The 16,722-nt window shown below is 39.0% G+C and overlaps 1 pseudogene across 1 annotated transcript; it reads left to right on the top strand.

Annotated features, from left to right (window-relative positions):
• The first annotated feature begins 121 nt into the window (after positions 1–121).
• Positions 122–15,592, top strand: LOC308353341 (chloride intracellular channel protein 1-like; annotated as a pseudogene). Its single transcript has 2 exons — positions 122–161; positions 14,909–15,592. The product of its transcript is annotated as a chloride intracellular channel protein 1-like (transcript).
• The last annotated feature ends 1,130 nt before the right edge of the window (positions 15,593–16,722 follow it).

A 16,722-nucleotide genomic window follows, 5' to 3' on the forward strand; every position in this document is an offset into this window, starting at 1 on the left:
AGAAGAGGATTTGCCTAACCCACAGTCTCTTCTGACTGTAAGCTAGATGCAAAGAATCAATCCAAGGACACTGAGGCCCTAGGAGATAGCAGAGCCCCAGTCAGGCTCTATCACTACAAAGATGGAAGATGCCAGCAATTACAAACCTTCTGGAACTGCACGTGAGTGAGAAATAAGTGTGTATCATGACTGAAATACTACGTGTTTTGGTTAATTTGTTATAACAGCCAGATTTACCTTAAGTAATACAGAAATTAGTATTAGAAATAGGATAATGATGTGACAAAAATCCAAAATACGTGAAGCTCCATTAGTGATCGGGGGAAGCAGTTGAAGAAGCTAATATCCAAAGCTGAATAAACACAGATTCAGTTCATGCAGCCACGAGACATTTGGCAAAACTGTCTAACTTAAGAGCTGGAAAGAAGACCAGAGTCTATGAGTCAGAAGCTTTAGTGGAAATGGTTGGTAAGTTGGCATGATAGTGTATACTGACATTTACTTTCTGCTTTTAACAAGTTATTATTAAAAAAAAAAAAAAGGGAAGAGCTGGCCAGCTTGTAAGCAGAAATGAAAGGTAATTGAGAAAATCCAAACATTTGGGGCTTCTTAGGGTTGCAGAAACTGCCTGCAGACCCCACCAACAAGAGACAAGACTGAAAGAGGTCTTAGGTACCAAAACTTATGCCTAAAGCAACAATCCTTCAAGAATGCAGCATTATGGGGCACCTGGGTGGCTCAGTTGGTTAACTGTCTGCCTTCAGCTTGGGTCATGAGACTAGGCTCAGCAGAGATACTGTTTCTTCCTCTGCCTCCCCTTCCCCAATTTGTGCTCTCTCCCTCCCTCACTCTCTTTCTCAAATAGGTAAATAAATAAAGTCTTTAAAAAAAATAAAAAGAATGCAGCATTCTCATCTACTGTTTCAAACGGCCTCAATGTAGTCCCCACTAAGAGAGCAATAGGGGGCAAAGAAATAGAGAAAAAGATTTAGGCTTCAGAATTCTGCCCTGCGTGCAGTTATAAGCACATTGAACTACTGGGATGCAAATAGATCAGAAGCCTACTAAGCGTCACAGTGAATTCATAACCACAAGGGTCATAGAGATTATCGCCAAAAGGAAATCTTTCTAGACAGCATGCTTGGCATCCACTAAGTGGACTGCTCTCCCACCACTGTCAGTATCAGCCCTGTAGGATTTTTGCCATCGCTATAGACAAATTGCTATGACTGCTGTGTTTCTCCACTTTTCTTGTTTAAGTGGACATTTTATCCTGTCCCTGTTCTACCATTATATATTGTAGAGCAGATAATTTTTGGGTTTATAGGATATAAACCATGAGGAGTCACTTTTGGGTTTTGTAAAGAGGACTATGTACCACCTGGATGCAGTAAATTAGATGGGTCTTGGGAGGAATTGAGTATGTTCTATGTGTGGGAAGATGGGTGCTCTTGGAGTTTTGTTTGTTATGTGATAGGCTAGAGAGATGTGGATAGCTGTCCACTAAGTTTCATTTTCTACAAAAATTATTTTTCAGTCAAAGGGATAAGATTTCCTAGCTCTCTATGTATCATAGGTGGGGGTCAATCTGTTGATAAGCTATTTTTACAGCTTTTATATTTATAAGAAATTTTTAGGGATAAGACTTAGCAACCTATGGTTTTGCAAAACATCCAGGTGATTCTGGTGACTGCTCAAACGTGGGGGTCATTGCTTTAAGAGATAATGGAGTTCAGTTTCTAAAAAGCTGGAGTCCTTCCTTCCCCAAGGAAGAAAACCATACGTTAATCAGGAACACTTATTTTGGGCTTAACCTGAGTGAAAAGTAAAGTTCTTTCACACTTGAGCCATCATACATTTGGGAATGTATCTGTTTCAACAGTTTAACTCACTTGGAGAGAGTGGAGGGGGACTAAGAACTGAAACCATCTATATCCCACCTACCCCAGACGTTGAGAACTGAAACTACTTCACTTACCTTATTCTTCACATTAACCTTTTTTTTTTTTAAATTCCTCTGTCTTCATTACTGTTCTGGAAGTTGTTTTCCCCAGGAAGCTTTGAGAGGTCATCACAGAACTTTCCAAAATAAAGTCTCCAATGGAAGACATCAAAAGGCAATTTGTACCCTACCATTCTTTGAAGCCCTCATCTCAAAACCCATTCCTTATTGTTTCCACCAATCCTGACTGTTTTATTTGATCTTTACCCAATTCTAACCAAACCCTGTATTGAAAGACCTATCTTAAGACAAACTTCAAATTCTCACTAAATTCTGACCCGACCTTCCCCTCTTTGAGACCCTGCCAAAGCTCTGAGGAGGTGTGGTGCTTGCTTACCAATTCAAGCTAGAAACTCAGCTTTAGCTTATCAACAGATTATGTTGGTGGTATTTGGAAACCATCGCTGAACAGGACTAACATAATACCACTATATCCATGAGTTGCTTAGTAAATAAGGTAAGTAGAATTCATGTAGATTAAGAGCATATAATAATTTATGTGCTTATAACTAGGAGAATGAAATCATGACCTCTCATCCTCCCTAGACAGAGCATGACCTTGGCCAAGAATTTAATCAAGAACTTACAAGTACTGATTTTTTAGCCTCAGCCAGGTCTAATACAGCTAAGGGAGCAGCTGTAAAAGGTACAGTTTATGAGCTAATGATAGGTTTTCTTTGTCTTCCTAGAAAACCTGAGAGGTCATAATTTGAAAGCAGAGAGTAGAGAAGGGGGGATAAGGGAAAATAACCAATACTGCTTGTATTATATTTGTGTAGTAAATAATGCACAAGACAGATTTTATTGATTGATAAGTGGCTTATAAATTATGACTCAGCAGGAAAATACTTCCCTTCCTCCTCACGGATTTACTGCACTACTTCTGATAATTAAAATTTGTCCTTGGGAGATGGTATGAGGAACATGATAATGTATTTGTGTATTTTATTCAGTAGTTAGCCTGGACAGTCCAGCGATTAAGATATGTTCAACTTCCACTGGAGGAGAGACATCAAGAGAACTTGATTTTAAGTGACCCACAGCTCCTCTGGCACGCTTCCTGAGGTTGGAGTACAGACTTCCCTCACACCTATGCCCACCTGTTCTGACAGTTGGAGAGCCGCCACCAACTTTGGTTCTCAGGCCCTCTTCTCTGGAGTATAATTCCAATCTGGATGAAGTACTTCATACTTGAGTACTTAGACTGCTGAGAGAGAGAGATGTGGATCTCCAGAAGACCAGTCTTTATGTGTTGAGACTAGAGTTTCTTGGAAAGTGGCAGGGGTGGGGGACACCTATGTATGACAGGGTTTAGAAGGAGGTACTTTCATAGGCTTAATAACAGAGAAGCAAGAGATTCAAACAGGAAAGAGGAGTCGTCCCTGGAGAGGGTTTAACTCCTTCAACACTTACACCTAGGACTGTGTGAACCCTCTCCTGTCTGATAATTCCAAACATTTGGTGAGCATGGTGTATCCTCAGAGGCATGGGTAGTAGTCATAAAAAAAAATACGGGACAAGGCAGGAAGCAAAGTCTGGCTGTCTCCTCATTCATGCTCCCTGGGCCTGTGTGGACAAAGCAGCATCTTTATTCTAGAGCCTATGAGTTCCAGATGGTGACTGGCAGAAAAAAGGGCAGAGCTGATGGGGCAGGGGGCAGCAGCAGATGGGGGCCAGTTCAGGAGAACTTAAAAATGAGATCACTCCCCATAAATACATACTTACATACTTTATTGGCATATATAACTTTGAATGTAGAGTAGAAAAAACAGGCTAGTGAATGAACTACATATTTTGATGAAGATCAAATAAGAAATTATTATCCCTCACACATTAAATTGAACATTATTTGTATATGATGATATGGAGGGCTCCACAAAGTCTACAAAAGTTTTTATAAAATTGTCCTTTTTACAAATTCATGGAAACTGAAAATAAATTAGTGGTTGCCTTGGGCTAAAGGTAGAAATGGAATTAGGCAGAGGGGTCTTCTGTGGGTGAAGAGAAAGCTCTAAAATGAGATTGTAGTGATGGACGCACTACTTCGTAAACTTACTTAACTGAATTTACACTTACAATAGGAGAATTTTGTAGAAAGTAAATTATACTTCAATGAAACTGTTTTTAACAAAACCCAAATTACCCTTTTCAGTGGAAAAGAATACTTACTTAAGGCACCTGGGGTGGTTCCATTGGTTAAGTATCTGCCTACGGCTCAAGTCATGATCTCGGGGTCCTGGGATCAAGCCCTGCTTGGCTAGGAGCCTTCTTCTCCCTCTCCCTCTGCTCCTCCTCCCCATTTGTGCGCTCTCTCTCCCCAGTAAATAAATAAAATATTTTTAAAGGAATATTTACTTAAAATCATCATTCAAAAAAACTCTCCCAAGAATGTGCATCTTAAGTGCTGCCTGGTTTTCTATCAGAGAATGAATTAAGAAAAAATGAGTCCAGAGCATTCCATCTGAAGTGCCAAGTTGATGACTTCACTGAAAATATGGTACATGTCAACTTTTTAATTAATTAATTAAACCACACCTACTTTTGCAATTGATGGTGAAATATCTAATAATGCAGAAAATTGTTTTCAACTGAATATGTACAATGGGTTGGTAAAGTTCCTCTACAATAAACTGTTATTATCATTATGATTTTTTCATGCCTTGGAAAACAGCTAAAGCTGATGATATCTTTCTGTCTCAAAATTTTGCAGAGCAAATGATCTGAATTAGTTCTCATTTATATTGCCTGACCTGAATCCCCTGGCTAAAGCTGACCAAAACATGAGCAGAATTTGGAAATGGGTCTGAGAGAACTAGCCTGTTTGTGGGCAGCTGTCATGTCAGCGGGTGGGTTGAGGAGCTGTGGGGCAGCAATTGGCCAGGAGGATGGAGAAGTGAAAAAAGATAATCTAAGAAAAGAGAAAATCTGACCCACAGAGCCCACAGAGCTCACAGAGAAGAGATCAGAACAGGGCATACTGCCTGACCTCTCAGTGACCCTTCAGCTCCCAGAGGCCTTGGCCCTTTTCTGAGGCCCAGCTGCATTTCTGCCCATGGTCTTTCAAAGACACCCGTCTTTCTGTTTTATGTTACTACACTAAGTCGGAAACATAATTACAAGTACAGGAACACAACTGGGAAGATACTCACCAAAATGGCAACACCCGTTCCATTTGGGTAGTGGGATTGCTGGTGATGTTTATCTCCTTCTTGGGTTTGTATTTAATTTAAAATTATCATTTTGTAATGAGGTTAGTTTTTTGGGTTTTTTTAAGATTTTATTTATTTATTTAATTGATGGGGAGAGAGAGAGACACAGCGAGAGAGGGACTACAAGCAGGGGGAGCGAGAGAGGGAGAAGCAGGCTTCCCGCTAATGAGGGAGCCCAATGTGGGGCTCAATCCCAGGACCATGGGAATCTGACCTGAGCCCAAGGCAGACACTTAATGACTGAGCCACCCAGGTGCCCCAGGTTAGTTTTTTATTTTAGTGAAATACATATAACATAAACTGTTCTGTTTCAACCATGTGACAGTGAGAATTCAGTGGCATTTGGTTCATTAACCATGTCGGGCAACCATCATGGCCATCTAGCTCCAGAACATTTGCATCACTCTAAAAGGAAACTCTGTACTCAGGGAGCAGCTACTCCCCATCCCCCTCTCCCTAGGCCGTGGCAACTGCTAATCTGCTTTCTGTCTCTATGGATTTGCCCATTCTTGAAGGTTACAGTCATTTTTTTTTTTTTTTAAAGTTTAACATGAGTAAAACAATAGCAGACCTCCTAAAGGTCTGTGGCTCCCTTTCTAACCTGCCCTGGAATGCCTCTGACATTTGCAATCACTGCTGTGGAAGTATCTGATCTCTTATAACACTAAATTTGTATTAGGCAATAAACTTTAAATTTCTCTAATTAAAAGTCATAAAGTGAATGAATGTTATAAATAAGTTAGTTTGAGCACTCATATGTTTTCTTTTTTTTTTTTTTAAGATTTTATTTATTTATTTGTCAGAGAGAGAGCACATGCACAAGTTGGGGGAGGAGCAGAGACAGAGGCAGAAATAGGCTCACTGCTAAGCAGGCAGAGCTCAGTCCCAGACCCCAGGATCATGACCTTAGCCAAAGGCAGATGCTTAACCAACTGAGCCACCCAGGTGCCCTTTTTTTTTTTTTAAAGTAGGCTCCCTGCCCAGCATGGAGCCCAGTGCAGAACTTGAACTCATGACCCTGAGATCAAGACCTGAGCTGCGATCAAGAGTCAGAGGCTTAACCGACTGAGCCACTCAGGCACTCCAAAGCACTAATATTTCAAATGTGTACATGCCAAAGTAAGAAAAATTATTTCCTTTTTCTGGCTCTTTTTGAATGGTCTTTGTCCTTACTGCCAATATTTGTGTGGCTTTCACGGAGCAGAAGTGTGATGATTAATAGGCCTAATGACATTGTCTTTTTTTCTGTGTCTAGACTTAACTATATGATAACATTTTTACTCTTATTTGGAGATTCTAAGAATTTTCTCCAGTTTAGTGGATTAAGTGAAAGGAATATGTAGGGCAACATATAAATTTCAAGAGTAAGAAAATAAAATTATTTCACAAAATTTACAAGAAGAAAAACAAACCAAAGCTTTTTTTTTTAAAAAGATTTTATTTATTTATTTGACAGAGAGAGAGAGCACAAGCAGGGTTAGTGGCAGGCAGAGGGAGAGGGAAGAGCAGGCTCTCCACTGAGTGAAGAGCCCAATGCACAGCTGGATCCCAGGAGCCCAGGATCCTGGGATCATGACCTGAGCGGAAGGCAGACGCATAACCAACTGAGCAACTCAGGCACCCCTAAACAAACCAAAACTTTAAAATAAAAATTAAACCAAAGAACATCATAAAGAAACATTATATGACACTAATTCTTCTACTTGGAAAGAGAATTTATAGATGTAAGTAGACACTACCACTAATTTAACTTTGAAATATGGTCTTCATGCTAGAAACTCTCAAAATTCTGATTAGCTACATAAAGATGCAGTACACAATTACTGGTTTTGAAAAAAGACTCAGTAGCTTTGCACAATAATTTGTAATGACAAATCAGAAAAATGTTGATTTATTTTAAAACAATCCAGCTTTAAAAAAACATTTATAAATGAAACTAGTACCTCCCTCATGATTGTATGAGGAGTAAATGAGATGGAGTGAAATTTGATGCTCAATGAATAGGTTTTTTTAAAGTGAAATTTACCCTCTTAGCAAGTCATTTCCCCACATTCTGTATAGCACTCAATACAGTTGACCCTTGAACAAGATGGAGGTTTGAAAACCTGCATATAACATTTGGCTCCCTCAAAACCTTAACTGCTAATAGCCTAATGTGGACAGAAGCCTTACCAATAACATAGTCAATTAATACATATTTTGTGTATGTATTAATATTGTATTCTTACAATAAGGTCAGCTAGAGAAAAAAAGTTATTAAGAAAATGATAAGGACGGGGCACCTGGGTGGCTCAGTGGATTAAGCCTCTGCCTTCAGCTCAGGTCATGATCTCAGAGACCTGGGATCGAGCCCCACATCGGGCTCCCTGCTCAGCAGAGAAACTGCTCCCCATCTCTCTCTCTCTGCCTGTTTCTCTGCCTACTATGTGACCTCTATCTGTCAAATAAATAAATAAAATCTTTAAAAGAAAAAAAAAAGAAAATGATAAGGAAAAAAACCCACAATACTGTATTGTATTTACTGAAAAACATCTACACATTAGTGGACCCATGCTGTTCAAACCCATGTCGTCCAAGCAACTGAACAATACTCCTCAGTGAACACGTGTGAGTTAATTATATAAAACATGCCAGGAAAGTATGTAGTAATATACAATGTGTCATATAATTGAATTCTTTATGATAATACATTCTGCAATTAGGAATGATTCTGATGTGTAAAAAAAAATTGCTGATTGTCTATCAAAAATATATTCTTTCACTTGTTTTTTTTTAAGTTTTTATTGTGCTAAAATATACATAACATAAAATTTACTATTTTAATCATTTTCAAAATTCTGTCTTTTTTAAAAGACTATATTTATTTATCTTATAGAAGGAGAGAGAGAGAAAGCACAAGCAAGGGGAGCAGCAGCGACAGAGGGAGAAACAGGCTCCCCACTGAGCAGGGAGCCCAATGTAGAGCCTGATTTCAAGAACTTGGGATCATGACCCGAGCCAAAGGCAGACACTTAACTGACTGAGCCACACAAGTGCCCCTATTTTAATCATTTTTAAGTGTATAATTCAAGGGCATTAAGTACACTCACAATTTTGTGCAGTCATCAATACTATCCATGTCCAGAACTTTCTCATCAACCCAGACAGGAACTGTGAATTCCATTCCCTCCTCCCCCTCCCCTGGTAACCTCTATTCCGCTTACTGTCTTTAAGAATTTAAGAATATACCTATTCTAGGTATATTCTCGTGTAAGCAGAATCAACCTTTTATTTGCTTTTAACTAGAGGGGGATAAAATAACCACTGTCTTCAACTTTGACTCCACTTCCTTACCCAATGAATTGCCAAATTCTGTAGATCCTATCTCCAGCATGTCTTCTGAATTTATTTCCTCCTTTCCATTCCTGCCGCCACTGTCCTTGCTTGTGGCAAGCAAGAAACTTGCTTGTTTCTTCCCACACCATTATAAAACCCTCTTCCCCAGGCTCGCTTCCTTCAGTTTCCTCCCTCAGTCCTTTCCAATTTCCTGGAAGTGAGCTTCCTTAAGAATGAAACCAAGAGCTAAGGATATATATATCTTTGGGTCCCTAGCATTTTACAGTGTGTCCAGTACGTGGCTGGTTCTCAACAAATGTTTATTAAATCAAATGAAGCCAAGTTGAGTAAACTAATTGCCCTTGAGGAGATGATAGTCTAGCAGGGAAAACCAGAACATCAAAAACTTAAATCCAATGGAAAGTCTGGTGCAAACAGCACTAGAACAGATAAGGGATTGATTAATTCCACTTATAAAGATGGACAACCAGAAAGCCTCAAAGAAGAAAGGATATTTTAGCTGCTACTAGAAGGATATCATAGAACACACTTTTGTATTAAGGGTTATTCACACTCAGCTGCATCCTCAGTAGACTGCAAACTCTGAGGATTTTATTGACCTTTGTGTCAATTACAAATGCAATTACTTGTAACTTTAAAGCTTTGAGGATTTTTGTTTACTGTCTTCCTCCTAGAGGATAAACTACATAAGGGTGAGGAATGCGTCTTAGGCACTACTGTCATCCCAGTGCTTGGCACATAGTAAGTGGTCAATATTTACTGAATAAATAAATGAATTTTGCAAGCCTCACAGAAACTAACAAGTGTCTTTTGTAACTTCATCTTCAGTTGGAGGACTTTCTGATGCTCAAAAGGTAAATTAAATTGCTTTGATCCTCCAATTTCACACATTGTAGGAGTTTACAGTCTCCCCTGAGTTCCTGAGATTGAGGCAGGACTGGGACTCCTCCTTCTCTTGGCTGTCTCCGTCACCCACGTTCTGGCTTCCTCATGTGCAACACCACCACACTGGCTGGTGCTAACATACACCTCTTCCCCTTTTTCAGTTTATCACAACTCAAAAATCACTCACAGAGTAGTAAAGGATACTGGAGTTGGGGAAGAGAGAACGGGGAGTTATAGTTGAATGGGTACGGAGTTATCCATTGGGATAATGGGATATCCAGGGAGATAATGGAAGAGTTCAGCAGATGGATAGTGGTGAGGGCTGCACATGTCCCAGTATTAGCTCTTTCACTAGAAGGGATTCTAGAGCCACATGATAAAGTAATAACATTTCTTTCTTTAAAAATCATATTGAAGTATAATTCACATACAGTGTTATGCTAGTTTCAGGTATACAACATAGTAATACAGAATTCTATACATTACTCAATGCTCACCATCCGTTACCATATAAGTAATAACATTTTCCTAACTTGGTTACATAGTATGTATTACTTTGAATTTTTTAATTTGTTTTTATTGATATTTTACTTGCTGTTTTGTTTCTTCTGTTGCTATTGTTTTATTATTACCAGCAATATTTTATTTTAAAATCAACTTTAATGAGATATAATTGCATGCAATAAAATTCAGATTTGTGGCTTTTTTTTTTAAGATTTTATTTATGGGGCACCTGGGTGGTTCAGTGGGTTAAGCCTCTGCCTTTGGCTCAGGTCAGACAGAGATCACAAGTAGGCAGAGAGGCAGGCAGAGAGAGATGGGGGAAGCAGGCTCCCCGCTGAGCAGAGAGTCCGATGTGGGGCTCGATCCCAGAATCCTGGGATCATGATCTGAGCCAAAGGCAGAGGCTTTAACCCTCTCAGCTACACAAGTACCCCCAGATTTGTTACTTTTGACAGTAGTATACATCTGCCTAACTACAAACCCAGTGAACACAGATCATTTCCATTCTTCCAGAAAGTTTCCTTGTGTCCCTTAGCTAAAGAGTTTCTAAATTCAAAGTAGTACACCTTTGCTGTGTACTACTTTGAATTTAGAAACTCTCTAGCTGAAGAGAAAAGAGCCCAAAGATTTCTTACCAAGAGTTTTTGCCGTATCTTCAGCAATTCCCAAGCTTTCACTCTCCAGAGAACATCCTGCCTGGAAGATTTGGCGAGTGTCTGACCCATCCATCTTTGTGTCACATGGTTGACTTGCTGCAACAGGTGGGAAAATTATCTAACATACTCCAGTGGCAAAAACAAAGAACAACAAAACAAAACAAAAAAAAGCACATCAAAAAAACCAAAGCAAAAAAGAAGGAAGAAGGGAGGGAGAGAAGGAGAGAGTAGAAATAACAAAACAAAACAAAAAACATGGCTTAGAAATTTGCAAATTGGTTATTAATAACACATCCAAATACTTTCTTCTAAAACCTAACTCCAATGAAACATCATAAGTTCTGCAATTATTACTATTTTAATATTGAACTTTTTGTTTCCTGTAAGCAAGAATATATATGTCCGAGAATCAATATCACCAGGATAATGTAATATAAAATGCTGTAACTTCATGTAATATTCATGAATGCATGAATGTAATATTCATATTCACTTCATGTAGTGAAAATTTAAACTAAGTTAGCATTATCATGATAGCCTTAATGAAAATTACTTTGACAAAGAATTTCTCTATTAGAATCATAGAAAACCCAATGCCATTCTTGAAGTGTCCAATTGGGACCAACCTTCTAGCCACACATAAAGGATTAATCTGTATATCCAAATTGATGCTTTGAGTGGAAATATTTCAGATAAATATAGATTGAGATCTAAATACAACTCAATATCAATCTATCGATCCACATCTTATATATGCACAATACGTGTAGTATATGTTATCAGTGTCCTGCCTATTTTCCCTCACACTTAACATTTCAGCACATACTCACTGGACTTCCAGCTGCCAGAACTTGCAGCTCTTTGCCTGAGAATTTACTCTCAACCCTAGAATCTCCTTTTTGTCAGGGCTGCACATCAGAAGTCCTGGGGAATTAATACTACCGCCTCCTCCCAGCACCTCTCCAACAATGGAGACAGTTGGTATTTACATATTCAGCTCCCCTCAGGTGTGATGTCTCAGGTACATGATCTACTTTGGCTCCCAGAATTTCCCCAGTGAGATTTGGTTTCAGTTGCCCACAGTGGTCATTCGCTTGGTTGAAAAGGCAGATTTTACTGACTGCTTTCCCTTCCTTGTTTCACTTCCCTACCCTCCAGCCAGTGGTTTCCTGTCTTCCTAAATAAACCTGTCATACTCAAATCCTTGTCTCCGGATCTGCTCTGGTAAACCAGAGATGATACGCTGTGATGTCATTTATTTATATGTATATGTATGCATAGAAGACAATGTGAAAGATTGTGTACTAGGGGGAAGGAATTAGAATATTGGTTTCCTTCTTTTTTGCTTATCTCCATTCTCTAATTTTCCTTTAATGATCACATTATTTATATCATTTATTTTTTATTGAAATAAAATTCACACAACATAAAATTTATCATTTTAACCATTTGAAAATATACAATGCAGGATTTTTCATTGATTCACAATGTTGTGCAATCAGTGCCACTATCTGTGTTCAGAACAGTTCCGTCATCCCGAGGGAAACCCTACAGTTTCCGAGTCTCTTCCCCAATCCCTTGGGAATCACTAATCTACTTTCTCTATGGGTTTGCCTATTCTAGGTATTTCATATAAATGGAATCATACTACATGTGACTTACTGTGTCTGAATCTTTCACTTAACATGTTTTCAAGGCTCATCCATTAAGCAGTTGAATATTTAGGTTGCTTCTACTTTTGGGCTATTATTAGTAATGCTGCTGTGAACATTCATGTAATAAGTTTTTGTGTCTATACATGTTTTCAATTCTCTGGGTAAATACCTAATGGTGGACTTGCTGGGTCATATGGTAACTCATATTTAACTTTTTTGAGGAAGTGCCAAGTGCTTACCCTCAGTGGCTACATCATTTTACATTCCCACTAACAATGTATGAGGGTTCCAATTTCTTCACATCCTCCCAACACACTTGTTATTTTCCTTTAAAAATTATGGCCATTTTAGTGGGTGTGATGTGATAGCTCATTGTGGTTTTCATTTGTACTTCCCTAATGATTAATAATATTAACCATCTCTTTATGTGTTTATTGCCTATTTGTATTTCTTCTTGAAAGAAATGTCTGTTGAAATACCTCGCCTAGGGGTGCCTGGGTGGCTCAGTCCGTTGGGTGGCTGCCTTTGGCTCAGGTCATGATCCCAGGGACTTGGGATTGAGCCCCACATTGGGCTCCCTGCTCAGTGGAGAGCCTGCTTTCCCTCTCCCTCTGCCTGCCACTCTGCCTGCTTGTGCTCTCTGTCAAATAAATAAATAAAATCTTAAAAAAAAAAAAAGAAATACTTTACCTAGTTTTACCTGGGTTGTTTATCTTTTTGTTGGTGAGTTGTAAGAGTTCTTTATATATTCTGAATACTAGACCCTTCAGCTATATGACTGGCAAATATTTTCTCCCATTCTGTGCATCCTTTCACTCTCCTTAGAGTGTCTTTTGATGCACAAGTGTTTAATTTTGATGAAGTCCATTTACTTGTTTCTTTGATGTTATATTCAAGAAACTGCTCAATAACCACTGCTTTTTATTTCATTTTTAAAAGTATTTTACACATCTAGTTCTTAGATACTGGCTTCTAATATAAATTGTCAATATTGAGAACCAAGTTTCCTTGGAGAAATATGATACTAAGAAATGCTGACAATGAGCCTGAAGCATCTTGTAGTGCCAGAAAGTAAGAAAAGTGCTTAAAAATAAATAAATAAATAAATAAATCCCTACATTGACATGAGTATGTCAAAGGGACAGAAGAGTAAATGGAAAGAGCTTTCAAATAGTCAAAACTGAAGTAATCTGAATAACAAAATATAGTATAGGATTATAACATATAGTATAAAATACATATTCATGAGTCCATATTATATAAATAAATGATTGATTAAATTAATGGGGGAAAAGAGACAAATCTCCCATGCAGAAGAATTCCAAATAAGAATACAGTATGGGAAGGGAGGAATCATAGAGTAACTTTACACTGGAGAAACATGAGAAACACTGTTCCAGCCAGGGGATAAAGGTAAATATGAACAGTAAATAAATAACGTTGATAGTATGTATTCTGATGATGTGATGAAAACGGTATTTTGACTCTGTGATCTTCCTCCTACAAATCCATATCCCTATCTAACCATGGGGAAAATATCAGACAAATTCCAACAGAAGGACATCCTATAATACATATCCAGAATTCCTCAAAAGTGTCAGTCATAAAAACAAAACAAAACAAAAACAAAACAACAAGGAAAATCTGATGAACTGTCACAGCCAAGAAGAGCCAAGTTTCCCCGGTATAACAATGAAGTGTAATGTAGTATCCCAGGTAGAATCCTGGAAAGAAAAGGACATTATATAAAAACTAAGGAAATCTGGGGGCGCCTGGGTGGCTCAGTGGGTTAAAGCCTCTGCCTTCGGCTCAGGTCATGATCCCAGGGTCCTGGGATCGAGCCCCGCATCGGGCTCTCCGCTCCGTGGAGAGCCTGCTTTCTCCTCTCTCTCTGCCTGCCTCTCTGCCTACTTGTGAGCTCTGTCAAATAAATAAATAAAATCTTTAAAAAAAAAAAAAAAACTAAGGAAATCTGAATAAACTATATACTTTATTCAATAATAATGTATCAATACTAGTTTATTAATTGTAACAAACATCATATTTGTAGAAGGTGTTAATAATAGGGAGAATTGTGTGCAGGGAATATGTGGAAATTCTCTGTACTATCTGCTTAATTTTCCAGTAAATGTAAAACTGTTCTAAAAATTAAAATCTAGAGGCACCTGGGTGGCTCAGTGGGTTAAGCCTCTGCCTTCGGCCCAGGTCATGATCTCAGGATCCTAGGATCAAGCCCCGAATTGGGCTCTCTGCTCAGCAGGGCGCCTGCTTCCCCCTCTCTCTCTGCCTGCCTCTCTGCCTACTTGGGATCTCTCTCTCTGTCAAAATAATTAATTAACTAATTAATTAAAATTAAAATCTATAAAGACTACTATTTATAACAGCATCAGAAATATGAAACCATTAGGCTAAATTTGACAAAATGTGTGAAAGACCTATACAATGATAACTATAAGACATTGTTTATTAACATTTTGAAGTTTTGACATTTTAAAAAGAACCTTTAAAAACGAGAAATGGAGGGGCAGGGAGTGGGGTATGCTGGGCTGGTGGGGAAGCCGTGTCTTGTTTGAGCAGGTCTCCTCTGGCTTGTGTTGTGCTGAAGGAACAGCCCTAGGTCTGGGGGAGAGAGTCTTTGCATGTGAGACCTGCCTTCCCAAGCCCAGGCCCCTCCCAGTTCCCTTAGCACTGGCTGCTTCCTGGTCCTGGTGGAAACCATGGCTGAAGAACAACCTTAGGTTTGATCATTCCTGAAGGCTGGCAGGGATGGGTCCAAAACTAGGAACTGCCTCTTCTCCCACAGACTGTTCATGGTACTCTGGCTCAAGGACGTCACCTTCAATGTCACCACTGTTGACACCAAGACAGCACAGAAGCTGTGCCCAGGAGGGCAGCTCCCATTCCTGCTGTACAGCACCAAAGTGTGCACAGACACCAAGAAGATGGAGAAGTTTCTGGAGGCAGTGCTGTGCCCTCTCAGGTACCCCAAGCTGGCAGCTCTGAATCCTGAATCCAACGTGGTTGGGCTGGACATACTCGCCAAATTTTCTGCTTACATCAAGAATTCAAACTCGGCACTCCATGATAATTGAAAGAAGGGACTCCTGAAAGCCCTGAAAGTTTTAGACAATTCCTTAACATCCCTCCCTCCCAGAAGAAGTGGATGAGACCAGTGCTGAGGATGAGGGCATCTCTCATAGGAAATTTCTGGATGGCAATGAGCTTACTCTGGCTAACAGCAACCTGTTGCCAAAGCTCCACATTGTACAGGTGGTATGTGAGAAATACAGGGGATTCTCCATTCCAGAGGTGTTCTGCCATACTTGTGAATTGCCCAGGCTCTGAAAGAGTCCAGATGATGAGGAGATCGAGCTGACTTAGGAGCAAGTGGCCAAGGCCCTCAAATAAGCCCCTCCTGAGGCTCTGTCTCCCCTTTCCATTTTCTTCAGAAAGGTGCCAGTCAGTTTCCATGGGCTATCCAAGGGACACACTCCAAAATGGCCAGTGGGCAGAGAATCCTAGAGCACTTTGTGCAGGGCTGGCTAGGGCCCTGAGGGGAAAGATGGGAAATCTAGGTAAGATTTTTATTGTGGCTGGTGCTGGTAGAGCAATGTATTTCAGTAATAAAACATGGAATGAAAAAAATAAAAAATAAAAACAAGAAATGGAGAGATACACTGAGAAAAGCAAAACAATGCTTTATGTTTATTTTAGGCAGTTTCAAAGTAATCAAATTTTAGCTAAGACATAAAAATTGTTTTTCAAGCATCAAAATGAAGTGGCGGAAGGTAAAAAGAATATTGATCTACATATAATTACTTTCTGTTTGTGGGTTATTTTTTCAATAAAGATGATTTTTAAAGCTTCTCTAAAAAGCTATTAAAAATAGAAACAACAGATTGTGATTATTTTATCTTCCCAAGATACTAGTATAATACTTTTGGGGACCTACCAAAAAGTTATGTCAATGGAGTGTTTGTCATGATCTCAGGGTTGCGAATTTGAGCCCCACACTGGGTGTAGAGATTACTTAAAAAAACAAACAAATAAATCTAAAAACAATGAATTAACTATCAACAAAATAAAATCCAGGACCAGATGGATTCACAGGTGAATTCTACCAAACATTTCTCTTCAAACTATTCCAAAAAATAGAAGAGGAAGGACAACTTCCAAATACATTCTACAAGGCCAGAATAGCCTTCATACCAAAACCAGATGAAGACACCACACACACAAAAAGAAAACTATAGGCCAATATCCCTGATGAACATAGATGCAAAAGTCCTTAACAAAATATTAGGAAATTGCATTCAACCATGCATTAAAAGAATCATTCACTGTGATCAATTGGGAATTATACCAGGGATGCAAGAACAGTTCAGTATTCACAAATCGGTCAACATGATACATCATCTCAATAGATACAGAAAAGGCATTTGACAAAATTCAACATCCATTCACGATAAAAATTC

Source organism: Martes martes, assembly GCF_963455335.1.
Source record: "Martes martes genome assembly, chromosome: 12".
In the NCBI taxonomy this organism is placed as follows: Eukaryota; Metazoa; Chordata; class Mammalia; order Carnivora; family Mustelidae; genus Martes; species Martes martes.